Source organism: Pinus tabuliformis, chromosome 7 (assembly GCF_031772625.1).
Source record: "Pinus tabuliformis cultivar Carrire ecotype Pingquan chromosome 7, CPIR1, whole genome shotgun sequence".
NCBI lineage: Eukaryota > Viridiplantae > Streptophyta > Pinopsida > Pinales > Pinaceae > Pinus > Pinus tabuliformis.
Genome location: NC_142293.1, coordinates 994,914,744 through 994,935,566, shown reverse-complemented (window position 1 = coordinate 994,935,566; position 20,823 = coordinate 994,914,744). Strand labels below are relative to the sequence as shown.

Below are 20,823 nucleotides of genomic sequence, written 5' to 3'. Positions count from 1 at the left end.
TGATCTGTTATTGGTCTAGAAATATGTGATTGGTTCAGTGATCTATAACTGGTGTAATAGTCTATGTATGGTTCAATTATTAATGATTTAGTGTTCAGTATTCTAAGATCTGTACATAGGTGTTATACAGTAAAACCGCATATATGTGTGAGTCTTATTCAGTACAGTCAGGTACATAATTTGATATTTGTTGCCTCTAGTTGGGGTCTACATTTAGTGACTTGATGCTTCATAATTTCAGTTTATTTGCAGTGTGACAGTGTCTCAAATTCGATGCTTCAGTTTGTTTTGGTTTATAGTTGATATGGGTCCAATTTGAAAATTTTATGAAAGGTGACCTACAGGTTGTGCGATAATTGTTTGACAGGTGAATCCAGTCTGAAATATTCAAAAAAGTGGTCCACAAGGAGTTGAGGGTTGCAACTCTTAGAAAGGGGGTAGGGGCTCCCTTCTGGTCGAAGTTGTTAAACGAATTCAGGGGGCTGTAGCTCCCTTCTAGTGGGTGCTAGAGAACAAGAGAAGGTTGTAGCCTTTTGCAGGTGGGTGCTTGCATATTGACAAGAGTTTGCATCAGTACAAATGTAATATTTGTCTTTATATCATAAAAAAGAAGACAAAGACAACAACAATGGTGGTTTTTTGCCACATCGGGGTTCCACCTAAAAATCCTGGTGCTCTATGTGTGTTTGTTGTGATTTCTTTATGTTCCTTACTGCATAGTGAAAAACAATTAATCTGTTGATGAACTAATTAAGGATAATCATATGATAGAATGCATAAAATATCAGTGAAATGGATACATGATGGTTTCCTTCTCTACAGTAGTGTACATACGTAGATTGTCTTAATAACAATAGTGTATGAAATTTAAAATTTGATTTTTAAATATTGATTCACTCCCCCCTCTCGGTATTTTTCTCAACGAATCTTTGTACCCAACCCAAAGGACTATCTGAGAAGTTGTAAAAACCAGCCTTTGACCTTGTGAAAACTTTTCCAAATATAAGATGCCTTTCTAATTACAATACTTCCTCTTCTGAACCAAACATCGAAAGCTAACTTCCTTAAATATTTAAATTTGATTATATCCTAGCAAATTCAACTGCCAAATAGAGCTCTCCATAGAGATTTTATAAGGAGTGTCCATCTAAAAATCTTCATAGTCAATAATCCCCAACCTCCAAATTCCTTTGGTCTAGAAATCATTTCCCAGTCTACTAAGTGATATTTATTTCTCTCGCTGGTACAAGACCATAGAAAATGAATGACATGGATATGATCTTCTTAATAATTGTCATCAAAAGTGAAAAAAAATGAGACCAATAAACTGATAATTGTTGAAGGAAGGATTAGATCAGGGTGTATCTCCCTCCCAAAGTGATCTATTTGTGAGTCCATCTATCCAGCTTATGTTGAAATTTATCCAGGAGCCAGGTCCAGTCTCTAATCTTATAATTATTTGGTTTCAGATTATATCCCAAATAGGTCAGACCGTCCTCCAGTTTTTTATTCCCAACACCAAATAAACTGGAAATGTATTCTATCACCCCAACATCCCCATTCAAATACAATAGAAAATATTTAGAACCATTAGCGATCAGATATGAGGCATCCCCATACCTCTTTAAGATAGCATAGAAAGCGTCCCATTGTGCACTGGAGACTTGTCTGAAGGAGAGAGCATCATCTACGAAAAATAAATGTGTGACCTCCACATTGTTGGCCATATTAATACCTCTGAATATGCCGAGACTTCGAGCCTTTTTTATCTTAAGGCTCAAACCATCCATTACCATAATAAAAAGAAGAGGTGATAGAGAGAAGCCATGTCTTAATCCTCTTCCAGCTTGGAAGAAAGTCGAAGGAAATTCATTTATCAATACAAAAAAAGAAGGTTGAGGTGACACAAGCCATGATCCAGTCGACAGTGTGAACATCAAGCCCCACCTTAGTAAGAATGAGTCGAAGGAATTCCCAATCTACACAATCATACGCCTTCTGCAAGTCTAATTTCAAGACCACCACATCCAACATTTTAGTATGTATAAAGTGCAAGCACTCTTGTTCAATGGAAATGGCATCATGAATCAAGTGATTGGGCAAGAAGCCAATTTTTTCATGAGTGATGTGGTTCGAGAGAGATGCTCCCAAAAATAACTTTAGAGATAAGTTTATATGTGATGTTACATAGAGTGATGGGTTTGAAATCCACAAAGGAGGATGGATGCAATGATTTTGAAATGAGGGCGAGAAATGTAGAGTTTATGGAACTAGTGATAATGTGAGATTCTTCCACCATGTCCAGTAGATTCTGGCTCATCAAGTCAAATAAATGGATAAACAATTCCATAGTCCAGCCATCTGGACCTAGAAATTTATTCTCTGAGAGGGACTTCAAGACCATTTGAATCTCCTCCACAGTGACGGGGAAAAAATGGCCACATTATCAGCATCAGAGAACATGGTGGGGTACGCCTCAATCCCTCACAAAAGATCTTTAATCTCAAATCCATTTCGAGTAGAGATAAATCTTTCAAAATATTGAACCGCCTCTTCTGAATCACAGCCATGGAGTATACAATCTCTCCATCCTAAAAATTAGTATTCCAAATTGGGTTAACATTCATCCCGTGATTCACATATTGATGAAACAAATGAGTGTTTAGATCCCCTTCCTTTGACCAAGTAGCCCTGCTTTTGAGATGTCACGTGATCTAGACTTGTATCTTTAGTATATCCCATTTCTTTTCCTCCAGTTCTTTAAGCCTAGTAATGTATGTTAAGGAGGGGGATGAATGCTCCATTGACATACCCAGTCTGTCAATTTCCTCAATAATCCCTTGTAATTCCATTCTTCGTATTTATTTCTTATGACTGTCCCAAATCCTGACCCAATTCTTTAGGGTTTATAGTTTCTCAGATATCAAATCCATGGTGGAAGTTAGAGGATCTCCTTGATTAGAATCCCATGTATAATTAACTAGACAGTTAAAATCAACATCCTCCAACCAAGCTCGGTTAAACTTAAAAGGGATACCTCGCCGAATCTCCTCTTGTTTCCATTGAAGTACAATCAAGACATGATTAGAAATGTATCACCTGACTACCTAGGAACAAGCATGCCCTAGGGATTCCATAATATTTTTGTGTATGAGGAAGTGGTCTAATATTTTATCAATGTGCTCATCCCCCACCCAACCATTATTCCAAGTATGAGAAAGGGCAGAGGGAAGAATATCCACCAGGTGATTACAAGCAAATAAATTAGCAATATGCCCAACTAAGGGATCCTTTTTGCACCGAGCCCCCTAAGAAAGAGTTGCATTGAAATCACCAACGATAATAAGGGAGCCAATTTTTAAAAGCCCACAGGCATCTAGGTGTTACCAAAATAAAAGTTGGTCTCTACAAGGAGCATATAGATTGAGGAGATGAATGTGACCACATAAACCCCAAAAGTGTCCAGTCAATAAAATTCCTACAAAACATTTATAGTCTGTTAATTTGGCCCATCTAGGATCCCAAAGAGCCACCAGTCCACCTGATAAGTTAGATGAGTCAAGCATGAGAATATGCCAAGACAGAAGAAGTCGTCAAAACATCTCTCTTATTTTTCCATATTCTCCTCGAAAATTATGACGAAAGTTCAAACCGATAGGATGAGATGTCTGAGAGAGGATGTTTTTGTGGTGTCCCTAAACCATGAAGATTGAGAAAGAGAATATTCATTATGGGAGCCTGACTTGGGCACATTATCTCTAAGGGCCCATGAAATAGTGCATGAAACTATAGGAACACCTCTAGGATCAGAATCTCCTTGAACATCTAGGAATAAGCCATTCAATCGACCACGGAAAAGTCGACATAATGAATTAGTTTTCCATTTCCAGAGGGTGCACCTGTTCAGCATGGAATCCCATCAAGCCCACGTGCCCTTCATATTAGTTTTGCTTATTACTATTTATTTTTTCGCTTATTATTAATACTATTTAATTTTTGTTTTTACTGCAAATCGTTTTTTTTTTTTTTTTTTCAGAACAAACCGTTCAGATACCCTTATTTATATGCGGGAGACTTTATATATGCATGTAGGAACTACCTCTCGAGAGAAAAGGAATATTTATCCCCTAACGGGATTCCAGAGATTGGTCGTATCACGTATTAAAGGACTGGTATCTACCTATTTGCTCTATTTGGAAATGCCAAATGTGGTTTTACGATTGCTCCATATACTTTTGGATCTACTTATGCTCCATATAAAGCAATGGCTATTGATGTTGTTGGTGTCCTGATGCTGCCCATGCTACCAGTGGTGCTTCTACTCATGCTTGTGAACCCACTTAAGAATCATATTTTGGTCGCTAATATTCCTCTTATTCCTGTTCTGCTTACTTTCTTATTGACTTTCAATTTGGATTTCTATTGCCTGGCGGGCGAGGAGATCCAATAGCCTGGTCCTTTTTCTATTGCGGTTACTATTATGGTTACAGTTACAGTATTCCTATTATGACTATTTCTGACTACTCCTATTTTCTATATATTATTACTCAAGTTCCTATTTCGATTTCGAAGCTCGAGAAGGTAAGGCGCTAGGCACTTGAGAAAGTAAGGGTAATTTATTGCGAGCAAGCTCGCCCCTTACGGCATCTTGGCTACCCATGTGTCCACAAGAACTAGTTCTAGTGGCAAATCTAATTAGCTGGTGTCATGAGATGTTTGGTTAAGCCCTATAATGAGCGAAACTTATACCCTTGTTTTGTGTTGTTGATACATGTCGGATCAATGTCATCACTTATTCGCAGCCTTTGAATCAATTATGAAACCTTGAAAAGATGCCTCGGTTCTAAACTCACTGATCCTCTCAGAACCAATCTATTTAGGGATTATAATAACCCATATTAGAATGTCAGAGCCTCCAGAAATATTTTCATCAATGTAAATGAAGAGTTAGGGAACTAGCTCTTTCTGAAGTGCTTGTGTCATTACCTTTAGACCCACAGCCAACGACTGCGCAAATACCCTTTATCTCTACCCTGGAAGAGCTGCGGGACCATGAAGCCTCCTTTCTGGATTGAGCAACCATCTGACCTTCTCTTAGCATAATAGCCACACTAAATAGTTCATTTTTTCCAGCACTTTAAGCGTGCAATCTTGGAGCCTCGTCCTGCCTACTATCACTTCAATATGAATACATGTCAAATAACTGTGATAGTATTAAATATTATCTTTCAATTGTAATTAAAATTAGAGCGTAGCTACAGGGTTGGTATGCAAGATTTTCTGATGGTTTCATCCAGGGCTGAAATTTTGGCAAGCATCACCGGGTGTGCCTTATATGCCTTTAACCTAGCTGTTGGTCCTAGCTGTGCTCTTAGCACCGGGTGCCCCTCTTCCAAATCTTGCCTTAGGTGCTGCATTTTTTACAATCATCTAGAGGAACTGTTCTTTTGAAGCATTAAATTGCACTGACTGTACTGTTTCTCATGTATTGTTTCTCAAAAATAGATTTCCAGCTCAAGGCAGGGACTTGCTACCATGCAGCGTCCCCTGTTTTATTTTACTTTTCCAAACTTAATTGTTGCGAGTTACTCTCTCACAATTTAAAGCAACTTCTTCAATTATGTGTGTTATTGTTACTTGCTTATCCCTATGAAACCACATGACCATGCATTATAAATTTTCTCTTTGACTTCCATCATAAACCTAAATTAATTAAATTAATACAGTGTCCTTTCGGTTATTCTATCTGCCCCTATAAATTCAACTCATTGTAACTTTAAATTCAAAAAATGGTTATTCACTTGCAAATTTCCTAGTATTGATCTACACGGGTTGATAGGTGTATTATTATTATTATTATTATTATTTTCTTACATTTTAATTTATTTTTGAAAGTCAATTTTTATTTTAGGACATTAAGTATGGGTACATAACTAAGATTAGCTTCATAGTTTGCTAGTAATTCAATAAAAAAGAGATCTGAAAATGTCTCACATTTAGGAGATTCTCCACGTCATAGTTTGCTTAGAAAACTAATGCATCAAAGTTTGTATATGCATGCATCATCCCAAAGTTCGAGACCATAAATTTGTGGAGTGTTGCTATTAGGTGGGGTTCCTACGATATTGTGAATGGATACATAACCATGACTAGCCCCATGGTTTGAGAGTAATACAATTGGACCTTCAACCTTGAGTATTTTAGAGATCATTTATATTAATTTGGCCTAGCTTTGTAATTGTATGTCCTTTATCTTGATTTTGAGATAAGGTACACATATTTAGGAATTGAGAGCTTTGCTTTTCATAAATGAATTAACAAAATGTGCCAATGGGATCTTAGTTTAGCAAGAACTTCAACCTTTGCATGTTAGAGCATGGACCCTTGAAGGAAAACATAACTAATTTGTCCTAGGTGCAAATCTTGGGTGATTTTGAACACACAATACCCTCTCATCAGTACAACCTAGCCAAAATAAAATCTCTACCATTACTTATTTGTCTTTGAGAGTTGCGCAACACATGTAAATGGGCCATGTGTACTACTAATGTATTTGGGCAAATTGATTGAAGTTTAAAGGGAACACTTTCCAAACAAAATAGTTTTATATGTATATTAATAAAAGGAACTCTAAAATTCCTTGTCACTTACACTAGCATAGTTCACTCATCTAAAACAGATTTTGATATGCAACTTGAAGTTACTTATCTTGAATTTCAATATGTGGTACATTGGCCAATTTATGTTACCAGGAACAGACAACAGAATGGAAAACAAGAATGGCAAGAGAAAGGGCTCGAGGGTTTTGAGTGATAAGAAAGGTCAATCCCCTCCTAGCATATAAAATTTATTGGTAATGTACTAGCAATAATTAGTGTCAAGATGGGAATAGGAAACAGAATGAGAAATGGGTTTATTGGGCAGGTTTCTGATATGCATCTTTGAAACCTATCAATGGATTTCAGTTCAGTGATGCCTGTTGGTAGTAAATAGATATTTATTTCCTCTCCACATTTGTGGGAAAGTAAAATAACATTTTGTTTTAATTTGAGACAACATTGTGAGCTGTGATAGTATGGTTGCTTCGGAGTTTCATTGACTATCTTCTATTTTGTTATCCATGATCTATTGCATGCTCAATGTAGCTATAACTTGCATGCTACAACTAGCTAACAACTTAATATCAACCAATGTAGCTGTAACTTGCATGCTACAACCAACTAACAACATAATATCAACCAGACCAGTAAAATGGTTTTGTTGTCAATCTATAATTATTGCTACTCAATGCTCCACCATCTCTCTACATTTGTGATAAATGATTTATAGATGTGTTCTTAGCACCGGGTTCCCCGCTACGAAATCTTGCCTTAGGTGCTGCATTTTTGACAAGCATCTAGAGGAACTGTTCCTTTGAAGCATTAAATTTCACTGATTGTACTATTTCTCATGTATTGTTTCTCAAAAATAGATTTCCAACTCAAGGAAGGGACTTGCTGCCATACAACATCCCTTGTTTTATTTTACTTTTCCAAACTTAATTGTTGCAAGTTACTCTCTCACAGTTTAAAGCAGCTTCTTCAATTATGTGTGTTATTGTTACTTGCTTATCCCTATGAAACCACATGACTATGCATTATAAATTTTCTCTTCGACTCCCATCATAAACCTAAAATAATTAAATTAATACAGTCTCCTTTCAGTTATTCTATCTGCCCCTGTAAATTCAACTCATTGTAACTTTAAATTGACAAAATGGTTATTCACTTGCAAATTTCCTAGTATTGATCTACATGGGTTGATAGGTGTATTCTTATTATTATTATTATTATTATTTTCTTACATTTTAATTTATTTTTAAATGTCAATTTTTATTTTAGGACATTAAGTATGGATACATAACTAAGATTAGCTTCGTAGTTTGCTAGTAATTCAATAAAAATGAGATCTGAAAATGTCTCACATTTAGGAGATTCTCCATGTCATAGTTTGCTTAGAAAACTAATGCATCAAAGTTTTATATGCATGTGTCATCCCAAAGTTCGAGACCATAAATTTGTGGAGTGTTGCTAGGCATTAGGTGGGGTCCCTAGGAGATTGTGAATGGATACATAACCATGACTAGCCCCATGGTTTGAGAGTAATACAATTGGACCTTCAACCTTGAGTATTTTAGAGATCATTTATATTAATTTGGCCTAGCTTTGCAATTTTATGTCCTTTATCTTGATTTTGAGATAAGGTACACATATTTACGAATTGAGAGCTTTGCTTTTCATAAATAGATTAACAAAATGTGCCAATGGGATCTTAGTTTAGCAAGCACTTCAACCTTTTCATGTTAGAGCATGGACCCTTGAAGGAAAACATAACTAATTTGTCCTAGGTGCAAGTCTTGGGTGATTTTGAACACACAATACCCTCTCATCAGTACAACCTAGCCAAAATAAAATCTCCCATTACTTATTTGTCTTTGAGAGTCGCGCAACACATGTAAATGGGCCATGTGTACTACTAATGTATTCGGGAAAATTGATTGAAGTTTAAAGGGAACACTTTCCAAACAAAATAGTTTTATATGTATATTAATAAAAGGAACTCTAAAATGCCTTGTCGTTTCATGGACCTTAAGAACTTCGTTTTCGATAATATCAACATATCTTGTTAGATATAGGGATGCAAATGACATAATCTTGGGTATAGTTAAAGTCACTAAGGACCAACATGTGGATGCGCATATAACATAAGATGACATGATTGTTTGCAAATTAAGAATTTTCAATGCATTGTTACAAGAGAAATCTTTTAAGTTCAAAACACATCAATTGGGAATAGTTCAATTACTACCCACTATTGCATTATATAGTCGAGTTGGCATTTCAGACTTCTCATTAAATGTGTTACATAAAAGAAGGCTTAAAACTATACCACACATTCTCATACCCCCTTTCCACCTAACAGGCATGTGAAGATATTTAATACAATTTCATGACAGCAATCTCATACCCCCATAATGAGCCAAGCCCAACATGTCGATAGGATGATATCCGGTAATTGTTCCACCGAGAGGATCTACCCTGCTATTTACTAATGGATATCCCTCCAATTGCTTTTTGTTTCTGTCTATTGTGCTACTGGTCCCCTAGTAAAACACAATCCTTCATACACTCCCAGTTCCATTGCAACCCAATCGATAGATGTTGATTGATGCAAATAACTTATATTAGCTAATTTATCATAGTAAGAAAAGAAAAAAGTCAATATAGTTGTCATATTATGAAGCTTGATTTTCTTATTTTAACATAATTTATGGCAATATAATGCTTTGTAATTTGTAAGGATATTATAGTTCATTCTACTTTCTAATTGCAATATAACTTTTCATACCAAGTGACTTAAAATACATAAAATGTCAATGAATGCAATCCATGTTGAAGGAATAAACTCCTTTTACAACGAATCCAATACCATGAAAAGACATCAATATCCTAGGACTAGGTCCTCTTATCACATACATACATACATATCGCCTATAAACTAATACAACAATAAAATAATAATGAATGCTTATAGGGTCGTAACACAAACAATTTTTTACAAAATCTTTTTCCTCAAATATTTTTTTTCCAATGAAAACTTGTAATTTTATTTTAAAAAAAAATACATTTTTAGATGCTCATAGAGCATTCGTCCATACCAGTCAAAAGTTGGTTCCCAAAAAGATAACAATAAAAAATAAAAAACAATAAAAATGAAAATTGGGACTAAGTGAAGATACTTAGTTACCATTTTCTTCCTTCCTTCTTTTCCACTTTCCACTAGTCTCCTTGATTTAAAGTTGAAATTACAATTGCTAACTCATTTTCTTCAACTTTCATTAGGGTTTCCTTATTTGAGTATGAGCTCTTAGATACATGGGATTGTTTAAAACCTACCATCTCCTTTTCAAAGGGGATATCGTCCTTTTGCAATGTTGGGACTGATGTTCACGCTGCTTCAAGACCTTTCAGGTTTGGTACCATTATTCCTCCTTGTTTAACTCCTATTTTTGCTAATATTTCTTGTGGATTTTAATTTACTACATTAATGGGATTACCCATTTCCTCTTTGTCCTGTTCTTCTAAGAGATGTTACTGTGGAAACTACCATCCCTTGGGATTTTTGGATTGTTTCTTTCTACTTCTTGGATATTTGTTTTGCTGAGGACACACATATTTTGTAAGTGTCCTATTTGTAGACATATACGACATTTAAATGTCGTATATTCAAAATCTAAAAACTAGGTCCAACACTGACTGTTATGTATCAGATGAATGGTGTTATAGGCCATTTTGTCACATTTAATCAATAGGCCCGCAAAATGGATCAATCAACATCCATGAACACCTTTTCATCATCCTTACACATAGCTCTAAGAATGACTCTTCCAAATCCCTAAGTTTCTGAGAGTAACTGCTTCAAAACAATATTTGTAAGGCCCAATGCACCCTAGCCCTTTAAAGGCCCGCATTCAGCAGCATGTTGCTCCATTTTTCACCTCCATTGATAAACAACAGGTTGTCCCTTGTTGGGGGTGTGTTGATTCTATAAATTCAGGAAAAATAAAAATATTCAAGAAGATTCCTCTTCCAGAAGATTCCAAGAGTCGTTTCAACCTTGGGGTGACTCTCGCAGGACATTGAGTAGGATTAACTTTTCTGTGAATTGCCTACTGCAATATTGATAAGCGGGGAGTAAAACGGCAACGCTTGTGCGAGACTTAGCCCATTAGAATCAAGAATACGGGCTGAGCAAGGTGGTACCATTCACTTGTCAGCTTCAATTTTCGGGCGGTCCTAAATTTTTTCACAGTGACAACCATATCTGTGTATGGTAGAAACTAGAGTTGAAGCTATGGCCAATGAGAAGATGGAATCCCTTGAAAATAGGCTGGATGAATCGGCACAATCGGAGGTATATGATTTTAATGAAGACCATGAAGGAGAATCTAGTCATTCTCTTCACTTCCAGGGAAACCACCAACATTCCCACCCTAGACCACCCAAGCTGGACATGTACAAATTTGATGGCTCTAATCTGGTAATATGGTTATCAGAAATGGACCAATATTTCACGTTGAATCACATCAAATATGATCAGACTAAGCTACATGTGGGAGGCCTTTACTTGGACCAAGAAAGATGGAAATGGTGGCAGTGGCATCAAAAATTCTATGCAAGGACAATTACTTGGTAGGCATTCTCAAAATCCCTTTGTGAATGCTTTGAATGAGAATCCAATTTTTTGGTTCGTCTTACTAAGCTCAGACAGACAAGCACAGTACACGACTATATTACATCCTTTGATAAATTAGCCTTCCGCACAAGAGGTCTGGCAGATGAATTCTACTTGGAATGTTTTATCAGTGGTCTCAAAGATGCCATCCAAGCTCACATCTGGATGCACCACCCACCCACATGGATGATAGCTTGCACAACGGCTCGCGAAGTGGAACGCGCATTAGCAGCCCAGTCTCCTCGTCTAAATTTCATAGCCAAGGGATGCCCCACCTATTGGGTGCTAAAAGGTGTCTTTTAAAACTCTTATTTGCCTCACATTAATTATGAACCTAGGTAAGTCTTTTTATTCCAAGAGTGTAGACAATATGTGCAAGCTATAAATCCAAAGACTAATGCTTTAAAATAAGTTATTAAATTGAATACAAGAGTAAACAGTTGCAATCATAAATCTCAAGCTTGTAACTTTAAGGGAAATAATTCATCTAAGCATCATGACTCAATCTCAAACAAAACCATTATTCAATCTTAATCAACCAAATTTGAATGATAATAAACCGAATGCACCGTAGCATTAACTGAGCTCTTTCAGCTGGACTTAAACTACTGGATGTAAGGAAATCATTTAATCTATAACACTCTATTCTTTAATTAATGAGAAATGATTCTTTAACTGATAACTAATTCAATCCATGACATGAATTAAATAAAGCCAACTAGGATTGAGCATTAACGAAATGAATACCAGAAATACGATAACGAAAATAAATCAACTGCAAAGCTGTAAAGCAGAATAAACTTGCAGGAAATGGAAAAAGAATAAAACAAAGAAAAACAGTAAGATCCACCAGAGACCGGGCCCTAGCCACCAGCAAATACTACTTAGCTACTTCAGAATATCCAAATGAACAACAACGCAAGTTGTATATTAATCATCAAAGTCACTTGTCATTACAATACGATCTTGTTCTTCAGAATCACGCTTCTGTAAATTAAAATTACAATTGAAGTAAAATACAAGAGATCCCTCTTCAGTTTTCCCTTTTATAGTCAAAAGGAAAAAGATAAATGTGATCCCTCAAGATCAAGAGATCCTGAGGGATTCACAACTAAATGCTATCTTCAGAAAATTCTTCTATCTTGCGCTGATCTTCTCGATTCGTTCCTTGGTTCGACTACACACGACGCGTCTCATTTCCCTTGATTAGCTTTTGTTGTTCCGACTTTGGAACAACAGCTATTCCATCTGCTATTTTTCTACATAAAAAGTAATGAGAGTTAGTTTGGTCGGTCAAATCATATCAAGAGTAGTTTCATTCATTCCTTATCAAAATCCTATCAATATGTTATTATATCATGGCACAAAATGGATAAGAAAGGAGGAAAAAGACAGTAATCAAGAGTAAATACATACCTATTGCAAGGCTCAACATACTCCCCTGCTTACCTTTTTTCATGTCCTCATGACAAATGAATAGTTCCTATGTAATGTAGTTAACGACTAAGCTGGAGAAAAGGTTTCTTTATCAGGCCTGAAACCGTGATGTTGTGCCAGATTTGCAAAAGTTGCCTTTTCATGTCCTGCAGGTAAATCATAGTCAAACCGATACCCTTAAGGAGGATACCAAATAATGGGACACCTAAATCGACATCCCAACCAATAAGGCCCTTCCCTTATGATAAGATCGTTGTATGTGATTAACCGTCTCACAACAGCTTTGAAATTCCCATAATTAAATGGTTCTCTTTCCTTAACACTGTTAGTTGAGATTGTCCATCTCATTTTGGATGCAGACAGGGATCTTTCCTGGATGGAGAGGAAATATGTTGTTCCTTTCTGTACAATTTCCTTATGTATGGGCACTAAAATTTGAATCATGCCTTCTTGTGTCATCAGCCTTTTATGTTTAACAAATAGTTGCAAAGGGTGAGTAGGCTCACACCTTACCCAGAGATCCAACCCGTGTTCCTATATTTGGAATGAATTACACGCCTTAAAACACCTAAGTTGATTAAATGCAAAAGAGATAAAAGCCTGGAATTGAATATCTCTAACAAAAGGGCTAGGATTCTTATCCACTTCTTCTTCTAATATGAAATTATGCAAATAAAATTCGCAAAGAAGCCTTTGGACTTTTGCCCCATGTTCCTTGCAGCAACTTATAAAATCTTCAATTGTCTTTAATTCGATTGGGTTTCCAGCTCTTACGGCTTTAATATTTAACAATAAGTACCATTCTAATAAGAACAGGGCATAATTTGTGGTAGGATACCTACATGTCAAGACATCCGAATATAGCGAGCAAATGGTGTCTATCTGATTCCATATTTAACCCCTCAACAGAAACAACAAAGCCCAAATACACCAACTCCTCTTTCATGAATGAACATTTCTTTAAATTTAACAGTAATTTTTCTTGTTGTAGCCTTTGTAAGACATAATTCAGATGTCTCACATGTTTCTCCTTAGATCTACTATAAACTAATATATCGTCCAGATATACTATTACAAATTTACCAATAAATTCCTTTAGAACTTCATTCATAAGTCTCATAAATGTACTAGGAGCATTCTACAATCCAAAAGGCATTACCATTCACTCATACAATCCTTCATTGGTCTTAAAAGCAGTTTTCCACTCATCTCCCTCTCTAATTCTGATTTGATGATAACCACTTTTTAAATCTAACTTTGTAAAATATCTAGCTCCACTCAAACAATCCATCAAATCTTCGATTCTAGGTAAAGGAAATATGTACCTGATTGTTATCTTATTGATTGCTCTTGAGTCAGTGCACATTCTCCAGCCTCCATCTTTCTTTGGGCTCAACACTGTTGGCACTGCACAAGGACTCAAACTCTCTCTAACCAATCCCTTGTCTAACAGTTCCTGAACCTATTTCCTGATCTCTTCATTCTCTGTGGGAGTCATCATGTAAGATGCTTTATTAGGTAGATTTGCTCCTGGAATCAAATCTATGTGATGACTAATTTTTCTAATGGGTGGTAACTCATCAGGAAAATCATCTACATTGATATCACAATAACTGTCCAACATCCCTTGAATTTCAATTGGTAAACCAGAAACTTTTGTGGAAGTAATTATTATGTTGGGTTTGCAAACCAAAGCAAAACTTACCTCATCTTCCTCCATCTGTTGTAACTACTCCTTTCCACTCAACAAAAGGATTTTTGGATCATGTTTCTTCAATGTATCCTCTTCTTTTATTGGCAGCAATGTATGATTGACACCATCTTTGCTAAATTTGTATGTGTTCTTCTTTCCATCGTGCATAGCTCTTCTATCATACTGCCATGGTCTACCCAACAATATATGACACACATCCATAGGCATCACATTGCACAGAATTTTGTCTCTGTATTTTCCCAACTGCAACTCCACTTCACATTGCTCATTCACTACCAACTGATATCCCTTTTGAAGCCATGACACCTTGTAAGGTGTTGGATGTTTCTTTGTTTTCAATTTCAACTTCTCCACCACTTCTGTGGAGACCAAATTATCTGTACTACCACTATCTATTATCATCTGAGAACACTTCCCTTGAACCTTACATACAGTCCTGAACAAGGTTTTCCTTTGTGGTGGTTCAACAATTTCCTTAGCTGGTTTTAAAAAAAAATTGTTGACTACCAAAGATTCCCCTTTCTCTGGTACATTCTCTTTGTTTATTACCTTTGTTGATTCCTCTTCAATTTTTGCAACAATTTCATTCCTCTTATTTGTTCCTATATTTTCTGGGCACTCATAAGCTCTGTGTCCCAGCTTGTTACATCTGTAACATCTAACTTCTCTTCCTCTACCTCTGCCTCCTCTTCCTATGGAAAAACTCCCTCTGCCACTTGCATCGCCTCCTGCGGGTGCATGCTGACTTGAGCTGCTGCTAGCTCCATCTCCAGGTGTTGTAGATCTTCCTCTACCACCTTGTCTTCCCCTTCCTCGGAAAGTACCTCTATTTCTGGTAGACTACTTCCTCGTGAGTTTTTCTTCAGCCTTCAGTACCATCTGATAAGCCTCTTCTACTGTTTTAGGAGAGAATAGACTTATCTCATCTTGAATCTCCATTCTAAGACCATTCACACATCTGGAAACCTTCTCATATGTATCTTGGATTTTTCCAGCTCTTATACTCACTTTGTAGAATTCCTCTGTGTATTCCTTTACTGTCATAGACCTCTGCCTAAGATTCTACATCTGTCTAAATAATGTTTCCTGATAGTCACTTGGCAGGAACTTATGTTTTAGTTTTTCCACCATCCTGTTCCAATTCTTAATTGGTTGTTTTCCAAGTCTTCTTCTTTCTGCCTGCACTTCATCCCACCAAAGTGCTACATGTCCTTTCAGTTTCGTGACAAAAAACTTCACCTTCTTTCCTTCATCTGTTTCTTAATAATCGAAGAATTTCTCCATGTCATTTATCGAGTATATCAATTCCTCAGGGCTTAAGCTTTCGGTGTAGATTGAGACTTCAAGTCTAGGCTTGGATGTGGATCTCAATATCGACCTAAAGAATCTCATTTTAGGAGTTACATCTGTAGGTTCTACTTCTGCAGCTTCAGCTTCAGGTTCACTGACATCTCCAGCATCTACATCTCTTCCCATTTCCACTGCTTCCAATCTAGCTTGCATCTGTTTCATAGCTTCCAACACTTCAGCATTTGCAACTGGTCGTCCTCTTCTTCGACCACCACCTCTTCCTCCAACTCTGAAAGCCATGTTGGATTTCTTTTTCTGATCCTTGAGATCCTGTTCAATGTCAGTAGGCTGCTCTGATACCACAAATGGTGGCCGGGGTGCAGGCGTAATGGACAATCGTTCAAATCCGGAAATGATTTCTGCAAGTTCAGGCGGAATTTCTTCTTAGATTTCCTGCAGAGTATCAGTCATCTACTTCCAACTTGGCTATTTTGCTAAATTAACAGAATTGCTAAATATTAGCCAAGATGACAAGTGCTTTACAAATCCTCTAAGCATCGCACATCGCAATCGCAAGCTCACCGGGACAGGGTTCATTTACTCATGAACGATGCGATGCAATATTAATCGGCGATCCTCGTATCGCACATCACATTTCACAATTCCTCCAGGCCAGGATCCATTCACTTATGAATGATGTGATGCGATATTAATCGGCGATCTTCGTATCGCACGTCGCATTTCACAATTCCTCCAGGCTAGGGTCCATTCACTTATGAACGATGCGATGCGATATTAGTCCACGTAATATGATTCTAAGTACTATAAGTTGAGGGGATAAAAGTGGCAGAGAAAAAAATGAATTGATCATGATTGATCCACTGAAAACTAGGGTTGTATAGGCATGTAGTGTATAATGTGCTATTCATAGCAAGTCATCTTGAAGTTCGAAAACAAGCCATTGAACTAATAAAGATTCCATATATTGAATACCAATTTTACAAATTATTTTCTAGCATTATTAGCAATGATTTCGTGTTAACTCTATAGGGATAAGTCATTATTGTTTATATCATGGTGCGAAAAAACATGATGTTGTGACACACACTACGATCCATGTGCAATATAAAGGAAATGAGTAGCGCTCACTCTTTATCCATTGACTCTTTTTATCTATTCACTACTCGATTCAAGGTTTTAGATTATTATAATACATATACATTTATGAGATATCATCCAATCACTTACTTGAGTCCATGTTGATTTTGCATAGGATTCTTTTATTTTCATTATCAATTTTTAATTAATAGTAAAAAAAGTGAAATTTTATATTCAAATAACATTTAAATTACATAAAATCATAATAAAATTAAATAACATTATATTAAATTAAATTTATTAACAAAATTCATATATCAATTAATTTAAATAAAACTAACTAAAAATTACATTAATGTCGAATTTAAAAAATAAAAAATAAGATATTTATTTAATGTATGTCAACATATGTTGTTACATTGATTATTTTGTAAATGGTATTAATCCATCAAACCAGACACCAATACGACATTGGCATTATCACATTTTACTTTATATATTGTTATCAAGTCATCACTCTACATACACAGCGACAAATATAGTTATAATAATATCATTTACTATCAATTTAATTTTCGGCATTGAGCATTGATTTGAGGTATGGTTTTAGTTTTTAATTATCTATTTATGATTAATGATAAAGTGTCCAAATAAACTATTGGTTAAATACCAGTGGAATTAATTTTCAATCTCGTTTTATGCAACTGTGGAACCAACTAAATCTTTGGCCTTGGTAAGTTTTTGGGAATGAATTTATTAATAGACAGCAAGGAGTGATGGGGAACGACGCTGAATTTATTAATATATTGAAAATGGAACGAAGGAAGATGTTAAATTTTGAGGACGAAGCGAATCGATTGACGGAAGACACAAGAATGCAAGTGAAAATAGAATTAGAATTAGAATGGTTGTAAAATATAGTTTTATAAACATTGTTGTTTTCCCACATGCGTTTCGCAAAGGAATGAAGAAGGCGTATATAATAGGCGGAGTGGGCATTCATAAGCACGACCTTACTTGAACAGGATCTGTTCTATAGGTTGTACGTCAAAGTCTGCGTAGATTCCTATTCAGACAAGCACAAAAATCCGGAAGATGAACGATGGCTCTCGGGCCAGAGCGCGAATGCTGTGATGGCTGGGGGTTTCCACTCCCATCCTTCTCCCGATGACCGTCCCGTCTGTGACATTTCCAGTTCCACACGGTGAAGGCCCGAGAGCGTTCTGACGGATTCGATTCAACAAACTTTTTCGTTTTAGTTTGTTCTCACGGATTCACCCAACTTTTCGTTTTAGTTTTGTTTCCATTTCCGGTTTCACGCGTCCGTTTTTTAATCTATTTTTCGTGAAGCTGGCTCACACATTTTACTTCTCCACACTTTGCATTATTTATTTTATTTAATCGCTGGGCATTTCAGTGCTCCACAGCTTGTATTATTTATTTTAATTTTAATTAATTGCTGGGCAACCACGCAGAAATTCAACACCCACCATTATTAGTCGCTGCCATCTGGTGATGGCATGGGACTATAGTTATCGAAAATCACGATGTTAACATTAGTAATCGAAAACCACGATGTTAACATTAGTTTACCTCTTTCTTAGTACCGGTTGAGGGAGTATACCGAAAGTTTTTTGGTACATAGTAACCGGTTGAGGGAGTATACCGAAAGTTTTTTGGTACATAGTAATTCACTGTGTTATTTGGCCTCTTCCCAAGGCTTGCATTTGCGGTTATCGCTGACAGATCTCTACAATTGCTGCTTTTATAATGGCTATCTTGTTCCTATAATTTTTGGTGTTCATACGTTTTTGGAATTTGCATTTTCAAAACAAAACTAATGCTAGCATTAGTTAACAAACATTAAATGCCATTTCCATAATATTTGGTTCGTATTATGCTTTGTAAAACATTGTTTATGGTCAATACACATGGCACACTTCTCTTTCGTCAGTACACATGGCACACCACATGGCTGTGTGCATGCATGGACTAGTGTGGTGGCGATAGCTTTCTACATGTCCGTAGGCTGAATGCTCTATCTTGTACGCCTACCACAACTTGCAATCTAGGTGCCATGCTCTGCATTAACAAGATTTGAAGGACAATTTACTGGAACAACAAGACAACTGAAAGGAGGAACCAGACAACTTGTTGCAGGAGGAGTCAGAGGAACCAAAAAAATAAAAAATCAATTTACAGGAGGAACCAAAGGAACCAAAAAATTGGCCATGTGCATGTGAAACTATAGATAGTTCTTTAAGCGTGGCAGAGGCAGGATAGAATTCAGGGTCTTTCTCTTCCAACCCTTCAAAATTGCTATTTCCATTCCTAAATCCCCAAGCCAGTAGAGCAGTTGCTGCAGGCGTAGCTATGCCTTCAACGGATATGCAAGGTACAAAGGCCCCAAATCTTGAACGAAAAGTGCTTAATGGTAAACCATATAAAATCATGTAAAATATAAAAGAAGAAAACCATTTAAAATCTGTACAAAGAATCGCAGTCCTAAAGGCCGCTTTGCCAATCTTCATGATGCAGTGATATTTTTTCATATTTTTTCAATTTCAGACAGATTTTGTATTTGGGGATTCAATCACTATTCAGGATAGGATGCACAAGTCACTATTCAGGATAGGAAAGAACTTCACGGAGTAATAGAGCAGCTACTCTAGATAATGAGAATAATTGTCTATTCTAGGTTGATTGAACCAGTTTTGTAAACTTTGTTGTATCGCTGCGCTCCAAATGTAGACTTTAATATGAAATATATTTGCGCATTTTAATATGAAATATATTTCTTGCTACAGTTAAAAAAAAAAAATGTTGCTAGATTTTGGAGATCTTAAGTGTTTATTCCATTAGGCATCTGCTTGTGAAGTTTCTTCCTTCCATATTTATAATGGGTATAACTTGGAGAAATTGCATGAAGTCTATGCCTGTACTATATACACATTAAAGAAATTGCTTGAAGTCTATGCCTGTACTATTGACCACTCTATCTTTGCTTATTCATTGTGTCCTGGGATAACATGAAAGTTATGCCCCGAATAGCCATAGCTAATCTTTTGTGTGTATTTGTGTTTCACTTTCCCAGTTATTATGATAATGCATAGCTCAAACAAATTGTCAAAAATAGTTTCCCCGCAAGACGCAATTATCTTTACAATTATCACTAAAAAGGTATTCAAATGGTTACTCACCATTTCGTGTATGCTTGGAGCCTTTTCCACAACTTGCAAGATGCAATTATCTTTATAATTATCGCTAAAAAGGTATTCAAATGGTTACTCACCATTTCGTGTATGCTTGGAGCCTTTTCCGCAGCCCTCTGGGCGCCATCGATAATTTTCTTATCACCACGAAAAGAACACTTCGGAGAAAAGACCATCTGTAATAATAAAAACACCATCTGCAATAATAAACCAGTAGAGCACTTTATTTTGTGAACTAATAATTGAAATCTCTCAATCAAACACTATATCAATACTAACTGCTTATCCTTGGCCTTCCTTGCCTTATAGGTTGTTCGTTAAGCTGCTCTGGTGAGAAATAAAATAAGGTATACAGTTAAGGCTCCTCACTAACGCTCTTAGGAAATATAAAAAGAAAATAGGTTAGGCAAGCACTTACCCACGGTTTCAGTTCAGCGACAAGTTCTATCGTGTACCTAGCTGACCACCATATCTGAATAGGTCATTCATCAACAGAACGCAGTGGAAACACACAAGGTGGAGTCTCCGAAGGAACGATACAAGGCAATGCACTAGGCGATTCGACCTGTAACATAATAAACTCCAATGGAACACTTTGGGCTTCCAACCAGTTCTACAGTCACAATGGATTTATCTCACTGAATTTGGAATTATCTCGGCGTTATCTTCGCAAGTCTGTAGCAAGCTCTGTAACAGATTCATTCTTAGCTCATTCTGCAACTAAACAGGGCACTAGCTTTGAAAGTCAACATAATGAATTAGTTTTCCATTTCCAGAGGGTGCACCTGTTCAGCATGG

At 36.4% G+C, this 20,823-nt stretch overlaps 1 non-coding gene across 1 annotated transcript; it reads left to right on the top strand.

Annotated features, from left to right (window-relative positions):
- The first annotated feature begins 17,820 nt into the window (after positions 1-17,820).
- Positions 17,821-18,046, top strand: LOC149250943 (small nucleolar RNA U3). The gene has a single exon (XR_016267616.1). It is a non-coding gene; the product is annotated as a small nucleolar RNA U3 (small nucleolar RNA).
- The last annotated feature ends 2,777 nt before the right edge of the window (positions 18,047-20,823 follow it).